Source organism: Vulpes lagopus, chromosome 19, assembly GCF_018345385.1.
Source record: "Vulpes lagopus strain Blue_001 chromosome 19, ASM1834538v1, whole genome shotgun sequence".
Classification (NCBI taxonomy): Eukaryota; Metazoa; Chordata; class Mammalia; order Carnivora; family Canidae; genus Vulpes; species Vulpes lagopus.
In genome coordinates, this window is record NC_054842.1 from 38,593,047 (window position 1) to 38,615,793 (window position 22,747).

The 22,747-nt window shown below is 35.9% G+C and overlaps 1 protein-coding gene across 5 annotated transcripts in view; it reads right to left on the reverse strand.

Annotated features, from left to right (window-relative positions):
• TFDP2 (transcription factor Dp-2) overlaps positions 1-22,747 on the reverse strand; it is a 162,344-nt gene that overhangs the window by 117,017 nt on the left and 22,580 nt on the right. Inside the window, exon 1 of one of the 5 annotated variants that reach the window (XM_041733853.1) lies at positions 10,619-10,770. The exons of the other annotated variants lie outside the window; for them this stretch is intronic. The gene's annotated coding sequence lies outside the window, so the exon portion shown is untranslated. Of the gene's footprint in view, positions 1-10,618; positions 10,771-22,747 lie in introns of those variants that run through there. 5 annotated transcript variants of the gene reach the window in all.

A 22,747-nucleotide genomic window follows, 5' to 3' on the forward strand; every position in this document is an offset into this window, starting at 1 on the left:
AGTGTCCTGCTTGAAGCAGGCACCTAATAAATAAAGCAACAGTGTTAGCAGAGTGAAAAGTACATGGATTTTTACATTTAGGCTCTATCTCAGCTCTGACATTTATTAGCTGTATAACCTTGAACAACTGACTTAACCAACCGCTTTGAGCTTCAGGGTCCTCATCTGAAATAAAGGTATAGTGAGTCTTTCAAGGTGATGTTAGCAGCAAATTAGATACAATCTCTCTTAATGAAAATCATCAGATCTTCCAAGTCAATGTGTCAAATGTCCTACAGTTTACACATAAACACTGAACACTCCCAACCACAAAAACTTCAATTTTAAATATTTCTAAGGTTACCTTCTGACCTACTGAGATGGAGTTATAACAATAAAAAATAATGAAGTGTTTTCCATCAAAGTCTCTGTTATATTTTAGAAACCTGCTGTATCTATTTAAGGCAGATACTGTTGCCTACCTAGTATCTTTTCCTCTTCTCAGAAGAAGTGGAAGGCTGCAATGTGCCCACTAAGAAAAAGTACTATATTCTCAGTCTCCTTTCAGATGTGCTGACCATTGATATAATTCTGGTTAATGAAATATAAGCAGATATCATTGTGCTGAGCTACCAAATTCAGCTTGTAAATGTCCTTTTTCCCTTCTTCATTCAAAAGTCATTGTTAAAGTTGCCTTGTCTCCATACATCTGCTTGATTACAATATTCAGTATTCAATATGGTATTCTGTTTCTTAATGGCTGGGCTATTGAGTGACACTGTGATAGTTACCCAAATTAAAAGAAAAAAAATTAACAGTGTTAACTATTTCAGCACACAATAGCAAGTGGTAACCAATAAAATACTGCTTAGCCACATTAATGAGTCTGACAAAACAAAACTTAATTTTGTTCAGCACTCCCTTTGTATCCTCTCACCAGAGCCAAGTACAAATGAGAACCTCTAAATGTTACCTAAATGTAAATATTTGAAACAGAGCCAAAGTGCATGGATTTCTTGAGTAAATTTACTTTAACATCTTTATGTCTCAATTTCTTAATCTACAAAACAGTAACAAATAGTACATCTAATTAATTAAATGAGTCAAGACATAAAAATTTATTTGGACACGACCTAGCACAGTGTAAGCCCTCAATGTTAGGGAAAAAAGCAATTTGCTGTTTGTTTGTTTTTTTTTTATGACAAATTAAGGTTTCTTTTTCAAAAATAAATAACACATAACTCACTCATTTGTAGTTGAAGTAAAAAATACCAGATCACAAATCTAGTTTTAAATGGGAATAAAGTGTCTAATTATGGTTAGGAAAAACTTTTGTAAAATTAAGAAAGTAGGCTATAACTTTATTCTTTAATTTATTCATCCAGTAAGCACTGAACTCACTATGTGCAAGGCACTAATCTGGGCACTGAAGACATCTTAGTAGATGAGAGAAACAGCAAGCATAAACCTTCAAAGGTAATTTAAATTATGTAAAGTTACATTAAAAGAAATGGGAGGGCAGCCCAGATGGCTCAGCAGTTTAGCGCCGCCTTCTGCCCAGGGCATGATCCTGGAGACCTGAGATCAAGTCCCGCGTCGGGCTCCCTGCATGAAGCCTGCTTCTCCCTCTGCCTGTGTCTCTGCCTCTCTCTCTCTCTCTCTCTCTCTGTGTGTGTGTGTATCTCATGAATAAATGAATAAAATCTTAAAAAAAAGAAAAGATATGGGACTATGACAGATCGCCTCAATCAATTAAAAATGAAGTATGGTTTGAGTGAGAGTTTATAACCTTTCCTTTAAAAACACACATCTCTAAGTACTTTTAGACTTTTGCTTTTTCTTAACATTGTTTTTAACCTAAAAATTATTTGCAACATACGACATAAAACCAAGTATCTAGAAAGTAAATAAACATGGCACTGAATGTCTCAAAAAACTGCCATTTTTGGTGGCACTGGTGATTCTCAAAGATAAACCAGTCATGTGCACTGATGCATTAGGTTTTATCCAGGCTCAACAATCGTACTTTTTCCTGTCACCAATCTCTTCAGTTGGTTAAAAAAACTAAGTCGGATTTTTTTCTTCCAGTTTCATGAACACATTATGTCAAGCTCAAAAAGTCAATCATTGTGACCTCACCATCTGCCATGATCTCTTGTCAGTTTCAGACAATGCAACTCCCACAGATGGTCTCAAAATGTAAGCCCTTTTCCTTTGCAATCACAATTTAGCAGCTCTAGGCACAAAGCCTTTTAAAGTGATACAAATGATACAACAATAATCAAAATACAGAGAAGAAATAATTATGGATAAGTCTGTAGAATTAACATCACCTGAATCAGGGTATATGGACTTTCTAACACTGCTGAAAAAGGCTATGAAAAATTACATTTCAGCAAAGGCCGCATATTTAAATGAAGACATTACTAATTTTAAAAACACACCTATGTTTCAATGTCTGGAAAATATACAAAACAATAAAATAAGAAAAAATATCAGCCACAGTCCCACCCCTCAAGGACAACTACAGTTAAGTTTTTGGCATAAGTTCCTTCAGTGTTCTCTTTCTGCACTCTAATTTCAGATAAGTGGTATTAGTGAGAATACATTTTTCATAGAAAGTGATAGTAACTCTTTCTTAGGTGATGAGCAGATCTAGGTACTCTCCTAAGTGCTTCACGTGTATGATCTCATATCATTGACACCACAACTCTATCAGGTAAATATTATTACTGGCCACATTTTACAATTGACAAAACTAGCTTTAAAAAGTTGAAGTAATTTGCCTGGTTAACCAACTGTGTAAATGGCAATGCCAGAGTATCAACCAGGGATCTTAGACCAGCAGACATGTTCTTAATCACTACGCTTATTTACATAAAATATCTGACTTGAGATACAACAGATTCTCAAAATATAACAAAATATGTAATTACTGTAATAATAAATCTATAGAAGAGGATAATTTACTATACCAAAAAAAAAAATCCTTAAAATTTTCATATGGCACATGTCACATACACAGATTTTAACCCTTTTTAGTTCTTTCTTTTTTAAAGTATAATATTAAATTGAAATTTCTTTATTTTTGAGAACACAGTAAACTTCATTTTTTAAAAAAGATTTTATTTATTTATTCATGAGAGACAGGGAGAGAGGCAGAGACATAGGCAGAGGGAGAACCAGGCCCCCTGTGGGGAGCCCAATGCAGGACTGGATCCCAGGACCCTGGGATCACGACTTGAGCCCAAGTCAGACTCTTAACCACTGAGCCACCCAGGTGTCTCTCTCTCTCTCTTTTTTTTTTTTTTACAATTACATAGTATTCCTTTACATCATAGTATAATTTACTTTACTAGTCCCCTGAGATGGATATTTTGATCTCCTAAGTTTCCAAACTGGTAAGAGTAACTACATTCTAATGACTCAACTCTTAATGTCTAATTTAGTCTCCAACTACCTCTCCATCTCTGTGTTGAATCAGTTCCCCATATCCTTCTCTAATCTAGTTACCCTGGTCTACCGTCAGTTCCTCAAAAACATGCTCCTCTGGCCTTAGGGCCTCTGCACATGCTGTTCCCTCAGCCTGGAATATTCACCAAAGGTTAATTCCTCTTCCTGCAGATCTCAATGTCACTTCCTCAGGGAAAACTGTCCCTCCCTTCCTACCCAGACTAAATCAGGGATCTCTCTCTACTTATGCTCTCCTACTTTAACACCAGGTTGTCATTATCTATTTGTGTGACTGTCAGAATGTGGTCTCTGCCAACTAAAGAGGGCAGTGACTCTGTTTACTATTAAATAGTCAGTGTCTGGCACATGGTTGGAATTCAAGTGGTATTTGTTTTTTGCTTTTAAAGATTTTATTTATTTATTCATGAGACACAAAGAGAGACAGAGAGGCAGAGACACAGGTAGAGGGAGAAGCAGGCTCCCTATGTGGAGCCCAATGTGGGACTAGATTCTGGCATTCTGGGACCACACCCCGGGCCGAAGGCAGGCGCTAAACCGCTGAGCCACCCAGGCGTCCTTTTTATTTCTTTCCTTTTTTTTTTTTTTAAAGATTTAATTTATTTATTCATGACAGACACAGAGACAGAGAGGCAGAGACGCAGGCAGAGGGAGAGGCAGGCTCCATGCAGGGAGCCTGAGGTGGGGCTCGATCTCGGACTCCAGGATCATGACCTGGGCTGGAGGCAGGCGCTAAACTGCTGAGCTACCCAGGTGTCCCCTTTTGTTTGTTTCTAAGGCAATATCTATTTAATGAATTACAGACCCAACATTTTATTTATTTTCATCCTTTAATAATATGATAATCTCATCTAATAATGATAGCAGAAAATGAAAATATACATAAACAGGTAACACATTCACATATCTGGAATGTCACTAACCTGACAGCAGTATTTTGAGTGACACTTTCCTACCATGAACAGAAAGCTTTTTGGAGCCAGCACTGTATTTGTGTTTCATTAATTTTTAAAAAGAATTATAGCTAAAATATTTATAAGGTATATTTTTTATTTGATTTCACCAATGTTTAAACTGAAAACAAGATAGGCAAGAATAAAATCTTAACAACACCTTTACTAAAAGCTGCTCTTCCACAGAACCATCAACATTTTTCACTTTCAAAGAAAGGAAAAGAAAATTGCTTTTATGTCCATTTCCTATGTTTTTTTTTTTTTTTTTTAATTTTTATTTATTTATGATAGTCACAGAGAGAAAGAGAGGCAAAGACATAAGCAGAGGGAGAAGCAGGCTCCATGCACCGGGAGCCTGATGTGGGATTCGATCCTGGGTCTCCAGGATTGCGCCCTGGGCCAAAGGCAGGCGCCAAACCGCTGCGCCACCCAGGGATCCCCATTTCCTATGTTTTTAAGTTGAAAAAATCTTCCACATTTACATAAGCTTTTACTCAGGATTCTGAACAATGATAAAACTGGTTAATGTTATAAGCAATTAATAATGACTTTTAAAGGTCTTCTACAGATGTGTAGTGAAATAATGAGCAATATTGTTACAGCACTACTCACTCACTTATATATTCAATAAATACTTACTGATTGTCTGCTAAATGTCAAACTTTAGGCTGAGCATTACAGATACTATGAGAAACAATGTCAGTCCTTGCCTTTGTATAGCCTACATTTTCACTATAAAGGTAGGCATTGGGGATCCCTGGGTGGCGCAGCGGTTTGGCGCCTGCCTTTGGCCCAGGGCGCGATCCTGGAGACCCGGGATCGAATCCCACGTCGGGCTCCCGGTGCATGGAGCCTACTTCTCCCTCTGCCTATGTCTCTGCCCCTCTCTCTCTCTCTCTGTGTGTGTGCCTATCATAAATAAATAAAAAAATTAAAAAAAAAATAAAGGTAGGCATTAAACATGAATTTCCTAATTAACTACTTCATGACAATTACTGCTACTACAGTAGACAAAAATGATGCAAAGAAAACAAGCAAACTAAAGGACTGGGACTCCAATAGTTTTAGAGAAGATTTCTTTCATGAAGTGAAGTTTGAACCAAGCTCAACAGACAAACTTCGTAAACCACTGGCAAAGAGAGAGGGGTACATCATAGCGAGAAGGAGCAACCAGCAGGGGAATGTATATAGGAAGAAAAGTGGATGGGAAGTTCCAGAAACTGAAAGAATATCTAGAGACCTGAAAACATAGGGCAAAAGGGAGGGCTGCTAGGAGATGAGTTGAAAACCAGAGAGACCAGAAGGTGCACAGTGAAATGTCACATCATCAGATTTTTAAAAAAATCAGATTAGTGGGAAGCCTCAAAGATTTTAAATAGGGAGCCAAACATTTGACCTACAGAAATACTAAATTATCTTCACCAAAGATTCAGTAAAAATTATTTGCAACCTAGTTATTTAAAAACAGCAATATCAGCTATATTCTAGAGTTCTTAGTAACTGAAATGCTCACTCATTTCTTGGATACATCAGGTAAGTTTATATTCATCATCCACAATCCATTTATCTAACAAACAACCTTTTTTTAAAATATTTTTTTAAATTTATTTATTCACAGAGATACAGAGAGAGAGAAAGAGAGGCAGAGACACAGGCAGAGGGAGCAGCAGGCTCCATGCAGGGAGCCGGCCGCGGGACTCGATCCCAGGTCACCAGGATCACACCCAGGGCTCCAGGCGGCGCTAAACCGCTGTGCCACCGGGGCTGCCCTCTAACAAACAACCTTAACCCACTGAAACAAAGTCAAAGCCGAGAAATGAGAAAAAAGAAAAGAAAAAAGGTGGCCCCAGCTCTCAAATTAGCTCTCACAAAAACCATGCACTAGTCAGTAACTCAAGTTTTCTGGACTTCTCTCATGTTATTAATTTTAATTAACATCAAATTCTTAGTAAATTTGCTTATCCTGATTTTCAGGCTTCAAGCTAATTATATGGAGTAGAAAGATGTAGTAATAAGGAACAAATGGGTTAGGCAGTGTTATAGATGAGTACACTAGCAAGGCAATTCACAACTGACAGCTAATACTAAAGGAAGATTAGACATACAATTACATTTCATGAAGTAAATTCACTGAAGTAGAATACCTCCCTTGTGACAAAATTGGGTTTATGGTATGTTCCTTACATATGCTTCCATAATAAAATCTAAATAATATTTCTGCTTCAAACATTTCACAGATCATAGCATTTATTACTATACTCGTTGGAAACAAAAATCTACGAAAAAACTTATTTCTGCCCTGAGCAAAGAAATAATATTAGAAGATATCACCCCAATTTTTTTTTGATATCACTCAAATTTAAAACAAAATCACATTTCAAATCCTGCCAAGACCTAACAGAAAGGTTCTTTTACCAAGCAGCACAAGCCAAATTTTAAGCCATTAATTCACATGGATTAAATCATTTGTTGCACATATGCTCTTCAGCAAAATTGCACTTCCAGATCAATACAGCTTTACATTAGTAACACAAAAGTTAAATCTTATCCCAACTTGACCCATCATAACAGGCAAGATGAGTTTTTAAAATATCATTTGGGTAGTAATATAAATTTAGACAAAGTACTGTATAAAGAACTATGCAAGCATCAAATGTCCAATTTACCCAAGACCCCAAGAAGACAAAATTGGAAGCGATCAAAAAGGAGTGATCTGGGAAGAAAACAGCACAATTTCTAATTCTCATTTAGAATATCACTGTACTTCTATAAGCACCTAATCTATATTCAATTGAAAATGAAATAATTTTATAATCAGCATAATTTTAAGAGCTATTTGTTATGTAACTCCTCAAAATAATCCTACAGAATAGTTATTATCTCCATTTTACAGGAGGGAAAAGTGAGTCAGAAAGCTTAAGTAACTTGCCCAAGGTCACAGAGAACCAAAATTTACAATAAAGTTTACATAAATGAGATGTTAATATACATGTTTTCTGATATCACAAGATGAGTACCAAGCAGTCTTCATCTCAAATTTAAGATTTCATTTTATTTTTCATTTTAAAGATTTTTATTTATTCCTTTGACACAGAGAAGAGTGAGCACAAGCAAAGGAAGCAGCAGGCAGAGGGAGAAGGAGGAGCAGACTCCTACCGAGCAAGGAGCTGACAGACAGGACCCTGGGATCACGACCAGAGCTGAAGGCAGACGCTTCACTAAGTGAGCCCCAATTAAATTTAAGATTTTTAAAAGATTAAAGAAAGTCCATGTTATTTATAAATGTTGAAGAATATAAATTATCATACAGTTTAAAATGATCTAAAAGCAACCTCTGGTAGAATGGCAGGGTGTAAGAACATTTATCTGACTTTCATGAGCCCCCACCCACTTAAAGATAATTATTGCTTAATTTTTATTTCTAATTTGATTTATTTGGTATTTACTAAATATTTAATAAACCAATATTAACAATGGTTTAAAAAGGAAAAGGACAGCCAGAAAGTACAAAAAGGTGCACATTAAAAGGTCCTCCTCCCAATGTTGTTCTTCCATCTGTCTATTTTCTACCTACTCCGTTTATACCTCTGCATGGACAAGTCACAATAAAGTTTCTTATGTTTCTGCTCCAGGCTTCTTTAAGCATATATAGGCAATTTGAAAACAGTCTAGTAATCCCTTTTTTTAAAAAAGCTGAATATTTAGTTCTTTATCTTGCTTTTTTAGACTTAACAATATAGCATTGAATGAGATCTTGCCAAATCAGTACAAAGAAAATATCCTCATTCCCTTTTACAGCTGCTCGTAACACTCAACCAGTTCCTTCATGTGGGAATTTGGGTATCTGATAATTTCTGTTATTAACAACAATTCAAGGACTAGCCTCATATATACACAATTTTGCATATGGAATTCTTTGATCTAATGATATACACATGTATAGAAATGCTGCTAAACTATCCTCCATAGGTGTGAAAATTTGCATTCCAACTGTCAGTATATAAAAGTACTTGTTTCTCCATTGCCTCACCAGTACAAAATGTTTATTAGTGTGTTTATTAAAGCATTTTTAAGGGAACCTAGGTGGCTCAGTTGTTAAGCATCTGCCTTCAGCTTAGATCAAGATCCTGGGGTCCTGGGATTGAGCTCCATGTTGGGCTACCTGCTCAGTGGGGAGCCTGCTTCTCCCTCTCCCTCTGCTCTCTCTCTTGTGCTTTCTCTCTCTCTCAAATAAATAAATAAAATCTTAAAACACACACATACATCTTTTAAATGGCACTTACCTGCAATTTTATTTTGTTCTTTTTTAGTGTATTTCTCTATCATTACTTGTCTACTTCTTGATTTGATCTTTACAATATGCATGTCTAATTCCAAGAAAAAAGACCTACTGTGTTTTTATTGGATCATGTCAATCCTCCCTAAATTAATTTATAAGTTTCACATCTTTAAAATGTTGAGTTTTCTTATCTAAGACTATAGTATATATTTCCATTTATTCAAATCTCCTTTAGGCCCTTCAGAGAGATTTAAATTTTTTTTCTTATATAGGGATTAATGGGTTGAACTGTGTCCTCCAAAAAGATATGTTCAAGCCCTAACCCCTGGTACCTAGGACTGTGACCTCATTTGGAAATAGGATCTTTGCTGATGGAATCAAGTTAGGATGAGGTCATACTGGTATTAGGATAAGTCCTAATCCAATATGAGTCATGTTGTTCAGAACAGGAGAAGACAGAGAAGTTAGCTATGTAGAGATGGAGGCAGAGATTGGAGTTATTATGCCACAAATCAAGAAACACAAGGAGCTACCAAAAGCTGAAAGAGGTGACAAAAGATCCTCTTTTAAATGCTTCACAGAAAGTGTGGTCCTGCCTACACTTTGATTTTGTACTTCTAGCTTAGAACAGTTAGAAAATAAATTTCTGTTGTTTTGAGCCTCCTAGTGTGTAGTACTTTGTTATGGGAGCCCAAGGAAACTAATACGCTAGGTTTTATGAATTCTTGTTATAGCTATTCCCAGGTTTTGTTGCTGTTTTAGCTGATTGTTTTCCTGTTATGCATGAAATTCTCATAGCTTCCAAGCTGTTTGTATGTAAAAAGTTACCGATTTCTATTTGCTAATTTTATACCTCACTACAGAACTGAATTTTTTACTATTTGTAGTAGTTTTTCAGTTGACTCTTACACTTTTCAAGTATAAAATGATATGAAACTAGGTATTTTTGGATCTTTTCAAGTTCAAGTTCATACAACAATAGACCGATTACAAATTTCCTTCTTAGTTTCTGCAAAAGATATAAAATAAACAAGGAGAATAAATAAAACCACACAGGACCCATGCCTTCAATGTTATCATTACTAGGAGACAGACATTGCAGCAACCTTCCAATCACCTATAAGTCAAGGAAAACAAATTCCCTAAGAAATCCCACTGCCTATCTTCTGCATGCCTGTGGATGCAGAGTGAAAGGAGGGAGGCTAAAAAAACTTCATGAAAAAAAGCACAGGGGTACAAGGAACTCAGAGAAAGCATAGATAGAATCACCCCCAGAGAAAGAGCAAAACAGTTAATGTAAAACTGCTGAACACCAGGTTAAAACTTAATAGTTCACAGCCCTAATGATAAAAAAGTATCTAGAAACTGCTGAACTACCAGTGGCGGCCTCTGAGAAACAGTGCTTCGGGTGGCAAATCAGGTGTACAGATAGAAGAGATGCAGACAAGGCAGTTAACGGAAAAAAAAGGCAGCAAGAGGGAGAAATTATACATCCTACAAAATAGGAAACAAAATAGAAACAAGACATACCAACCCTTCCTCTACCCCTTTCTCTCACCACCAAAACCACAAATTCATATAAGGAACTGAACAAAAGAGGGAAGAGTGATAGAAAAACTCTAAAACTAGAAACTTTGTCCACAGAATGAAGAAACACAACAACAACAAAAGTAAACTATATGCATACAAAAGTACTGCGAAAATCAGAAAAATACAAATGAAAGGTTTCCTGTTGATAGTTTTCTCTCCCGAAATGAGTCATAGAGTTGGGGAAAACTAATATTCACTTTACAGTGAATTAAATATCCTCAAACAAGAATTTGCAGATATGAAAAAATCTTGAGTCACAAACACAAAAACAAAGAATCAAAATGGACAAAAAAAAAAAAAAATAAGAGTTGATTGAACTCCATAAAGAAAAGAAGAAATGGGGCACCTGGATAGCTCAGTTGGTTGGTTAAACGTCTGACTCTTGATTTTGGCTCAGGTCATGATTTTGAGGTCATGAAATCAAGCCCCGAGGTAGGCTCCAAGCTCAGCCAGCAGTTTGCCTGAGATCTTCTCCTTCTTCTGCGTCCTCCCCGCTGCTTGTGTGCTCTCTTTCTCTCTCTCTCTCTAAAATAAATTAAATCTTTAAAAAAAGATAAGAAAAAGAAATAGAATAAAAGTCCTAATCATATAAGAAATGAAAAAGTAAGTGATAAGGCTTATGAGAGAGAATTAAATGAAAACACAGTAAAGGATATTGAAGAAAAGGAGGAGAATGATAAAAAGAGAATGAAATGACATAAAGAAAGAGGCAAAAGGGTCAGAGAGAAAATGATTCAAATAGGTAACAGGAAAGGAGCATCAGTATTATTGGTGTCTCTAATAAAAAAAAAATGTAACAGCACTAATATCAAAATTGTAACACAAGAAAACTTTCCAGAAATAAAAGGCCTGAATCTACATGTTGAAAAGGCCTACCAGATATTTAAGAAAACTGACCCAGAATGAGCACCTGTGACACATATCCTTGTAAAACTGTCTGAAGAAAAAAAACAACAAAACTTCAGGGCTTCCAGGCAAAGTGATAAAACAATTTACAAAGGTAAAGACTAGGGAATTAGACTAGAATCAGATTTCTCAAAAATAACATATAGAACGAGACAATAGTAGAGCAGTATTTTCAAGAAATTTAAGGAAAGAAAATGTAAACCAAGGATATTATATCCTGCTAAGCTGTGTACTTCAAGTTTCTGGACATCAAAAAACAAGAAACAAAAACAGTTTTAGGGTATGCTTCTTGATACCGGTCTTGGCAATGTTTTTTGTTTGTTTGTTTTGTTTTGTTTTGGATTTGACACCAAAGGCAAAAGGAACAAAAGCAAACATCAACAACTGGGACAACATCAAACCAAAAAGCTCTGCACAGCAAAGGAAATCATCAACAAAATGAAAAGCCAACCTACTAAATAGAAGAAAATATTTGAAAATTATACCTGTGATAAAGGGTTAATAGCCAAAATATACTTAAAAATCATACAGCTCAAAAGCAAAAATCTGATTTTAAAATGGGCAGAAAAACTAAAGAAACATTTTTTTCAAAGAAGACATACAGATGGCCAACAGACACATGAAAAGATGCTCAACAACACTAATCATCAGGGAAATGCAAATCAAAACCACAATGAGATATCACCTCACAACTGTCAGAATGACTGTCAACAAAAAGACAAGAGATAAGTGTTGGCATGGATGTGGAGAAAAGGAACCCTTGTGCACTGTTGGTGGAAATGTAAATTGGTGCAGCCAATAAGGAAAACGTTATGGAGGTGCCTCAAAAAGTAAAATTAAAACTACCCTGTGATCTAGCAATATATATACTTCTGGGTATACATCCAAAGGAAATGAAATCACTAAAATCATTATCTCAAAAAGGTATCTGCACCCCCATGTTCATTACAGCATTATTCACAATAACCAAGACATAGAAACAATCTAAGTGTTCATCAATAGATGAATGGATAAAGAAAATGAAATGATAGAGAGTAGAATATTATTCAGCCTTATAAAAGAAGGAAATCCTGTCATTTGTAACAACGTGGATGACCTTGAAGGCATTACACTACGAGAAATAAACCAGAGAGAAAACAAACACTGTATAATCTCACTTCTATGCGGAATCTAAAAAACCTGAACTTATAGAGACAGAAAAGATTGGTGATTGCCAGAGGCAGGAGGTGGGAGTGGGGGGTGAACCAGATGAAGGTGGTAAAAAGGTACAAACTTCCAGTTATAAATTGTGGGGATTTAACGTACAGCATGGTAACTATAGTCAACAATACAGTATCGTATATTTGAAAATTGCAAAGAAAGTCAATCTTTAAAGTTCTAATGGTAGAAAAATTTCTATTAACTACACGAGGTGATAAATGTTAACTTACTGTGGTCATTATTTTGCAAAATATACATGTATCAAATTATTATGTTGTACACCTTAAACTCATACAATGTTGCCTGTCAATTATATTAATAACTCTGGGAAAAGAACAGTTTGAATATGGTAGAACCCAGGGAATACTATGGATGTGTGTCCTTTCTGAGCAATCTATTATAGGATAAACTTCATCTAACCAAAACATGCCTGGAAAAACTTTCCAAGAGGACTACCACTGAGTCAGATGATTGACTGTTTACAGAGAAGCCACAAGAAAATCAACTAGAAAGCTCTTTCAAACAAGAAAGGTACTTACTGATGTGGCTGATTACAAAATTCACACTCAGAAATCAGCAGTTTTCTTATACATAAAACTATGTCTTCTGATAACTATTTAGAAGGAATAATGGAAAAAATTACCCATTTGCAGTAGCAATGACAAAAAAGGAAGAAACTCAGCAAGAAATATACAGATTTTTTTTAAAATGAAAAAAATGCCAAGTTCTTCAACAACAAAATGCAGTCATACCCAATATCAATTGCCCCCAAACTGACAAATACAATAAATAACAATAAAATTCATATTTTTCTTTTTAATTAGATCAATTGATTCAACAGTTAATATGAAATGTAAGACGTAAAACTATAAAACTCAGAAGAAAATATAGGATAAAAGATGCATAGAATTGGATTTGTCATTGACTTTTTTGATATAACACCAAAAGTATAGGCAAAAAGAGAAAAAAGAAACAAATGGGATCCATATATAAATTTTCAAAATTGGGATCCCTGGGTGGCGCAGCGGTTTGGCGCCTGCCTTTGGCCCAGGGCGTGATCCTGGAGACCCGGGATCGAATCCCACGTCGGGCTCCCGGTGCATGGAGCCTGCTTCTCCCTCTGCCTATGTCTCTGCCTCTCTCTCTCTCTCTGTGTGACTATCATAAATAAATAAAAATTTAAAAAAATAATAAATAAATAAATTAAATTAAAAAAATTTTTTTTCAAAATTGTTCATCAAAAGACACTATCCACACAGTAAAAAGGCAACTCATAGGTTGGGAGAAAATATTTGAAAGTCATATGTCTGACAGGGAATCAATATCCAAAAAAAAGACAACTCCTAAAACTTAACAAAAAATAAGCAACTTGATTAAAAAATGGGCAAAGGACTTGAATGGACATTTCTCCTAGAAGATATACATATGGCAAATAAGCAAGTGATATATGTTAAAGATCATTAACCATTAGAGAAATATAAAGCAAAACTACAATGAGATACCACCTCATACACATTCGTACAGCTACTATCATGAAAACAGAAAATAAGTATTGACAAGGACATGGAGAAAGTGTAACCCTGTGCACTACTGGTAGGAATATAAAATGGTGCACTCACCCTAAAAAACAGTATCGTTGCTCCTCAAATAGTTAACAATTAAAAGTAGAATTGCCGGGATACCTGGGTGGCGCAGCGGTTTGGCGCCTGCCTTTGGCCCAGGGCGCGATCCTGGAGACCCGGGATCGAATCCCACGTCAGGCTCCCAGTGCGTGGAGCCTGCTTCTCCCTCTGCCTGTGTCTCTGCCTCTCTCTCTCTCTCTCTGTGACTATCATAAATAAATTAAAAAAAAATTAAAAAAAAAAAAAAAGGTAGAATTGCCATATGATCCAGCAATTCCACTTCTGGACATAAACCCAGAAGAACTAAAAGCAGGGTTTTGAACAGATATTTGTACACCCATGTTCACAGCAGCATTATCCACAACAGCTAAAACGTGGAAGCAATCTGTGTCCATCTACAGACGAATGAATAAGGAAAATTCCAAAAAATGGAATAGTATTCAACCTTTAAAAGGTAGGAAATTCTGACATGTGCTACAACATGGATGAATCTTGAAGATATTAGGCTAAGCAAAATAAGCCAGTTGAAAAAAAGACTACTACTGGAAGCTGGGAAGGTAGTGGAGTAGGAGGACCCAAAACCTGCCTAGTCCCACAGATATAACTAGATAATGTTCACATCAACATAAATAGCCCAGAAAATAACCCGAAGACTGGTAGAACAAAGATAGAGAAGAGGCCACATTTGAGAAGGTAGGAAGGATGGAGATTCAATTTTGGAAAATAGACCATGGCTGTCTGCAGTAGAGAGAGAGTTGCTAATACAAAGAAGGGTGAAAAACACTATCACAACAGGGAGTCTGTACAAAGAAGATGATCCTCTATAACATTTGGCTTTGAAAGTGAGAGGGGCCGAATTTTATGAAACCAGCAGGACTTCAAGTCTGGAAATTGAAAAATCAGCGGGCTCTGCTCTAAGAGAACCCCAAGAGCTATGGAAGTTAAGTCCCCATGCTAAAAGAGACAGTGATAAACACCCTGCATAGATACAGCATAGAAGCAACAGTTTGAAAAACACTCAAGGCAGACAGGAGGGAGTTATTTACTCATCTCGGGGTAGTTCAGGGAGAGGTAGGGATGCAGGAAGGCCTCTCCAGGAACAAAGGAGCTGGCATGCACCACTTTCCCCTCTATCTCCCAGTATAAATACACAGCCATCTGTAGGAACCAGTTCAGTGCCAACACTCACTACCTAATTTGCTTACACCAAGGCTCCCCATGCTTGGGTAATATGGCCTTCCCCATCACATTTGCCATAGTCCTGGCACCATGGGTCCCCTCACCCAGAAGACCAATGCAAACCCTGCCAATACCATGTTTCCAACCAGAGCATTTTACAGGGCCTCAGTACTGGTAGCAGCAGCAGTAGGTCTCATTTTGCAATGAAAGTACACCGTGTTAAAACATACCCTACCCTGGCCAGGACCAAACACTGCCCACAACACGCAAAAGGACAGCCTCTGTAGACGACTGGACTGAAGTAAAAAAGTAGCCAAGACACAACACAGGTCACATAGGAGACATTTCCTAAAACACCAGGTCCTGGGGAACAGAGGACACTACACAACAGGGCATTATAGGATGTCTTCTTCATATGGACATTACCTTCAAGAGCAGGATGTAGCTCACTTTCGTAACACACAGAAACAGACAAAAGAGTTAGACAAAATGAGGAAACAGAGGAATATGTCCCAAATGTAAGAACTGACAAAAACCACAGCAAGAGATCTAAGCAAAACAGATATAGGTAATATGCCTGATACAGAATTGAATGTAATGACCATAAAGATACTCATGGACTTAAAAAAAGAGTGGGAAGATAGCAATGAGATCCCTAACAAAGAGATAAAAAAGGAACCAATAAGAGATGAAGAACACAATAAATGAAATTTAAAATATTAGATAGAATAAATACCAGGCTAGAGGAAGCAGGGGAATGAATTAACAACCTAGGACACCAAGTAATGGAAAGCAATCAAGCTGATCAAGTGAGAAGGGAAAAAATATGCAAATTGAGAATAGTCTCAGGGAACTCAATGACTCCATCAAATGCAATAACATTCAAATTATAGGGATCCCAGGATAAGAGAGAGAAAAAGGGGAAGAATATTTATTTGACGAAATAGTAGCTGAAAATGTCCCTAATATGGGAAAGGAAACATATCTAGATCCAGAAGGCACAGAGATTCCCCAACAAAATCAACCCTAGGAGGTCCACACCAAGACATACAGTTATTAAAATGCAAAAAGTAATGATAAAGATGAAATAATAAAAGCAACAAGAAAAAGAACAGTTATATACAATGGAAACATCATAAGGCTATCAGAAGATTTTTCAGCAGAAACTTTGCAGGCCCTAAGAAATGGCATGATATATTCAAGGCGATGAAAAGGAAAAATGTGCAACCAAGGCTATCATTCAGAATAGAATGAAAAATAGAGTATCCCAGACAAACAAAAACTAAAAGAATTTATGACCACTAAACCAGCCCTACAAGAAATATTAAAGGGAACTCTATGAATGGAAAGGAAAATACCATAGAGTATGAAAAGTAGGAATCACAAAAGCAGTAAAAATAAGTATACCTATAAAAATCAATCAAGAGATTCACAAAAAGAAAAGTAAAATATGACACCATATACTTAAAACATGAAGGAGACAGGAATAAAGAATGAGTTCAAACTTATATGACCATCAACTTAATCCAGACTCCTATATGCAGAATACATCATATATAAATCTAATGGTAACCATAAATCAAAAACCAGTAATAGATATGCAAGGAATAAAGACAAAGGAATCTGAGTATATCACTAAAGAAATTCACCAAACCATGAAAGAGAGCAAGAAATGATCAAAGAAAAACTACAGAAACACCACAAACCAAGTATCAAAATAGCAATAAATATATATCAATAAATACTTTAAAATGTAAGTGGACTAAATATTCCAATCAAAAGACAGAGTGACAGAGTGGATTAAAAAACAAGACCCACTCAGCGCTGCCTAAAAGAGATTCATTTCAGACCTAGAGACACCTGCAGATAGAAAGTAAGAAGATGGAGAAATATTATGCAAATGGATATCAAAACAAAGCCAGGATAGCAATATTTATATTGGATAAAATGGACTTTAAAACAAAGTCTATAACAAGGGGCAAAGGAGGACACAATATAATAAAGGGGACAACCTAACAAAAAGATATAACAACTGTAAATATTTATGCACCCAAAATGAGAGTACCAAAATATATAAAACAGTTAACAACAAACATAACAGAACTAATCAATAATAATTCAATAATAGAAGGGACTTAAATATTCCACTTACATCAATTAGATCATCATCCAAACAGAAAATCAACAAGGAAACAGTGGCTTTGAATGACACACTAAACCAGATGGATTTAACAGATATATTCAGAACATTCCATCCTAATACAGCAGAATACACATGCTTTTCAGGTGCACTTGGAGCATTGTCCAGAACAGATCACATATTAGATCATAAAACAAGTCTCAACAAATTCAGAAAGACTGAAATAATACATGCATTTTTTCTGACCTCAATGCTTTGAAACTAGAAATCAACCTCAATAAAAAATCTGGGAAGAGCACAAATACATAGAAGTTAAATAGCATGCTGCTGGGATGCCTGGCTAGCTCAATCAAGAGCATACAACTCTTGATCTCAGGGTCATTAGTTCAAGGCTCACACTGGGTATAGGGCCTACTTAAACAAACAAACATAAAATACATGTGACTAAACAATGAATGGGTCAATCAAGAAATTGAAAATTATATGGAAACAAATGGAAGTGAAAACACAATGGTCAAAAATCTGTGGGATACAGCAAAAGCAGTTCCAAAAGGAAGTTTATAGCAATATAAGCCAACCTCAAGAAGAATGAAAAGTCTCAAATAAACACTCTAACCTTACACCAAAAAAAAAAAAAAAAAAGCTAGAAAAAAAGAACAAGCCAAACCAAAACCAGCAGAAGGAAGAAAACAAAAAAGATCAGAGCAGAAATAAGTGATACAGAAACTAAAAAAACAATAGAATAGATCAATGAAACCAGGTGCTGGTTCTTTGAAAACATCAACAAAACTGATTAACCTTTAGCCAGAATCATAAAAAGAAAAGCTCAAACAAATTCACAAATGAAAGAAATAATCAACACGCACAGAAATACAAATACGTTGTTAAGAAGTATTATGAAAAATTATATGCCAACAAATTGGACAACCTAAAAGAAATGGATAAATTCCTAGAAACATATAAACTACTAAAACTGAAGCAGGAAAAAAACAGAAAATTTGAACAGACTGATTACCAGCAATAAAATTGAAATAGTAATCAAAAATCTCCATATAAACAAAAGTCCAGCACCAGAGAGCTTCACAGGCTAATTCTACCAAACATTTATAGAAGAGTTAATACTTATTCTTCTTGGGGCACCTGGGTGGCTCAGTCAGTTAAGCGTCCAAATCAAGAGATTTTAGCTGAGGTCATGATCTCAGGGTTCTGAGATCAAGCCCCACATCAAACTCCATGCTGGGCATGGAGCCTGTCTATGATTCTCTCTCTCCCTCTGCCCCTCCCCACCATGGAAAAAATAAAACAAAACCCTATTCTTCTCAAACAATTCCCCAAAAAAAGGAAGGGGAAGGAAAGCTTCTAAATTCATTCTATGGGGCCAGCATAACCTTGATACCAAACAAGGTAAAAACACACACATACACACACAAAAACAAAAACAAAAACAAAAAAACAGAACTACAAGCCAATATCTCTGATGAACACAGATGCAAAAAATCCTCAACAAAATTCTAACAAACTGAATCCAAAAAATCATCATCCAATCAAGTGAGATTTATTTCCTGGAGGCAAGGGTGGTCCAATATCTGCAAATCAATAAAAAAAAGATAAAAACCACATTGTCACTTCAATAGGTGCAGAAAAAGCATTTGACAAAGTACAATATCTATTCATGATAAAAATCCTCAACAAAGTAGGTTTAGAGGCAACATACTTAACATAATAAAGGCCTGTATGAAAAACCCACAGCAATCATCAAACTCAACGGAGAAAAACTGAGAGCTTTTCCCTAAAGTCAGAAACAAGACAAGGAAGTCCACTCTCACAACTGTTATTTAACATAGTACTGGAAGTCCTAACCACAGCAATTGGTCAACAAAAAGAAATATAAGGCATCTAAATTGGCAAGGAAGAAGTAACACTTCCACTATTTGCAAATGACACAATACAATATATATAGAAAAGCCTTAAGAAATCACCAAAAAACTACTAGAACTGATAAATGAATTCAGTCAAGTCTCAGGATATAAAATCAATGTACAGAACTCTGTTTCATTCTATACACTAATAATGAAGCAGTGGAAAAAGAAATTAAGAAAACAGTCCCATTTACAATTGCATCAAAAATAATAAAATACACCTGGGAATCATTAACCAAAGAAGTGAAAGACCTGTACTCGGAAAATTATAAAACACTGATGAAAGAAATTGAAGATGACACTAAAAAATGGAAAGACATAACATGCTCATGGATTGGAAGAACAAATATTGTTAAATAACAAATTATAACAAATACTGTTAAAATGTCTACACTACCCAAAGTAATTCAATCCTTACCCAGCATTTTTCACAGAGCTAGAACAAATACTCCTAAATGCAATTCCTACCCAGCATTTTTCACAGAGCTAGAACAAATACTCCTAAAATTTATATGGAACCACAAAAGACCCCGAATAGCCAAAGCAATCTTGGAAAAAAAAAAAACAAAACTGGAGATATCACAATTCCAGACTTCAGGTTATATTACAAAGCTGTAGAACTGAAAACAGTATGGTACTGGCACAAGTATAAACACACAGATCAAGAGAACAGAATAGAAAACTCAGAAATACACCCACAGGGGCAGCCCAGGTGGCTCAGTGGTTTAGCACTGCCTTCAACCCAGGGCCAGATCCTGGAGACCCAGGATCAAGTCCCACGTTGGGCTCCCTACATGGAACCTGCTTCTCCCTCTGCCTGTGTCTCTGCCCCCCCCCCTCTCTCTGTGTGTGTCTCTCATTAATAAATAAATAAAATATTTTTAAAAAGAAAGAAAGAAATACACCCACAATTACATGGTCAGTCTTTGGCAAAGGATGAAGAATGGGAAAAAGACAGTGTCTTCAACAAATGGTGTTGGGAAAACCAGACACCTACATGCAAAAGAATGAAACCAGACTACTTTCTTACACCATACACAAAAATAAATTAAAAATGGATTAAAGACCTAAATGGGAGACCTGAAATCATAAAAATCCTGGAAGAGAGCACATGGAATTAATTTCTTTGACATTGACCACAGCAACATTTTTCTAGACATGTCTCCTGAGATAAGAAAAATAAAAGCAAAAATAAACTACTGGTACTACATCAAAATAAAAAGCTATTGCGTAGCAAAGGAAACAATCAACAAAACTGAAAGGTAATCTACTAAATGAGAGAAGATATTTGCAAATAACATATCTGATAAAGAGTTAATATCCAAAATATATAAAGAGCTGATACAACTCAACATCCCCAAAACAAATAATCCAATTTAAAAATGGGTAAAAGACATGAATAGACATTTCTCCACAGAAGACATACATTTGGGAAACAGACACATGAAGAGATGCTTAACATCATTCATTACCAGGGAAATGCAACTCAAAACTACAATGAAAAAAAAAAAAAAACTACAATGAGATATCACCTCACATTTGTCAGAATGGCTTAAATAAAAAACAAACAAACAAAAAAAACCCCACAAGGAACAACAAATATTGGCAAGGATGTGGAAAAAGGAACCCTAGCGCACCACTGGTGGGAATGCAACTGGTACAGTCACTATGGAAAACAGTAGGTAGGTTCTTCGAAAAGTTAAAAATACAACTACCTTATCATCCAGCAATTGCAATACTGGATATTTACCATAACAATACAAAAACACTAATTCAAAGGAATACATGTAACCCTATGTTTATAGCAGCATTATTTCCAATAGTGAAAGTCTAGAAGGAGCCCAAGTGTCCACTGATAGATAGATGGATGAAGACCATAAATATACATAAATTAGATAAATATATACATATACATAAGAGTGAAATATTATTCAGCCATAAAAAAGAATGAAATCTTCCCATTTGCAACAACATGGATGGGGCTAGAGAGTATAATGCTAAGTAAAGTAAGTCAGGGAAAGATAAATACCATATGATTTCACTTATATACAGAATTTAAGAAACAAAATTAATGAGCAAAGGAAAAAAAAAGAGAGAGACACACACACACAAATCAAGAAACAGACTCCACTATAGAAAACAAACTGAGAGTTACCAGAGGAGAGAGGTGAAGGGGGAGAGGGGTGATACAAATGATGAGGATTAAAGACTACACTTGACATGATGAACACTATGTATAGAACTGTTAAATCACAATATTGTGCATCTGAAACTAATATAATACTGTATGCTAACAATACTGGAATTAAAACACTTAATTTTAAAAAGTACATATATGTATATATAGATAAGTACCATATGATTCTACCTATATAAGGTACTTAAAGTAGTCAAAATCACAGAGAAAGTAGAATGGTTGTTTCCAGGGGATGGGGGGGCGGGGCAGGGGTTGGGAATGAGGAATTTTTATTTTTTAAGATTTTATTTATTCATAGAGACACAGAAAGAGAACGAGAGGCAGAGACACAGGCAGAGGGAGAAGCAGGCTCCATGCAGGGAGCCCGACATGGGACTCGATTTAGGGTCTCCAGGATCACGCCCTGGGCTGCAGGCAGCGCTAAACCACTGCGCCACGGGGCTGCCCAAGGAATGAGGAATTATTAGTAGGTACAGAGTTTCAGTTTTACAAGATGAAGGAATTATGAATATGGATGTTGGTGGTGGTTGTAAAACATCACAGACATACTTAATACCATTGAAGTATATATTTTAAAATGGTTAAAATGGTAACTTTTATGTTACAGGTATTTTAACACAATAAAAATTTTTTTCTGGAAAAATTAAGGGATGAGCAAAAAAAATAAAATGTATATGAAAAAATAAGCAAGAATATCCAAACAAATTCTGGAAACACAGAGTAAGGAATAGCTACACTCTATTATTAAAACAAGTTATAAAGTTACAATAATTAGGGGCACTGAGGTGGCTTTAAAAAGTTACAATAATTAGGGATGCCTGGGTGGCTCAGCAGTTGAGCATCTGTCTTTGGCTTTCAGGGCTTGATCCTGGAGTTCCAGGATGAGTCCCACATCAGGCTTCTCCCTCTGCCTGTGTCTCTGCCTCTCTCTCTCTCTCTCTCTCTGTGTCTCTCATGACTAAATAAATATCTTTAAAAAAAACAGTATTGAGATAAAAGATAATTGAGTAACCAAAAAAAATTAATTGGAAACGTAATTTTCACCTTATTAAAAATAAATTCCAGGGGTGCCTGGATGGCTCAGTCAGTTAAGCATCTGCCTTCGGCTCAGGTCATGATCCTGGTGTCCCAAGATCAAGCCCCAAGTCAGGTTCCTTGCTCAGTGGGGAGTCTGCTTCTTCCTCTGCCCCTCCTGCCTGATCATGCATGCTCTCTCTCTCAAATATATAAATAAAATCTTAAAAAAAAATAAATTCCAGATCAATCATGGAATTTTTTTTTTAAAGATTTTATTTATTTATTCATAGAGACA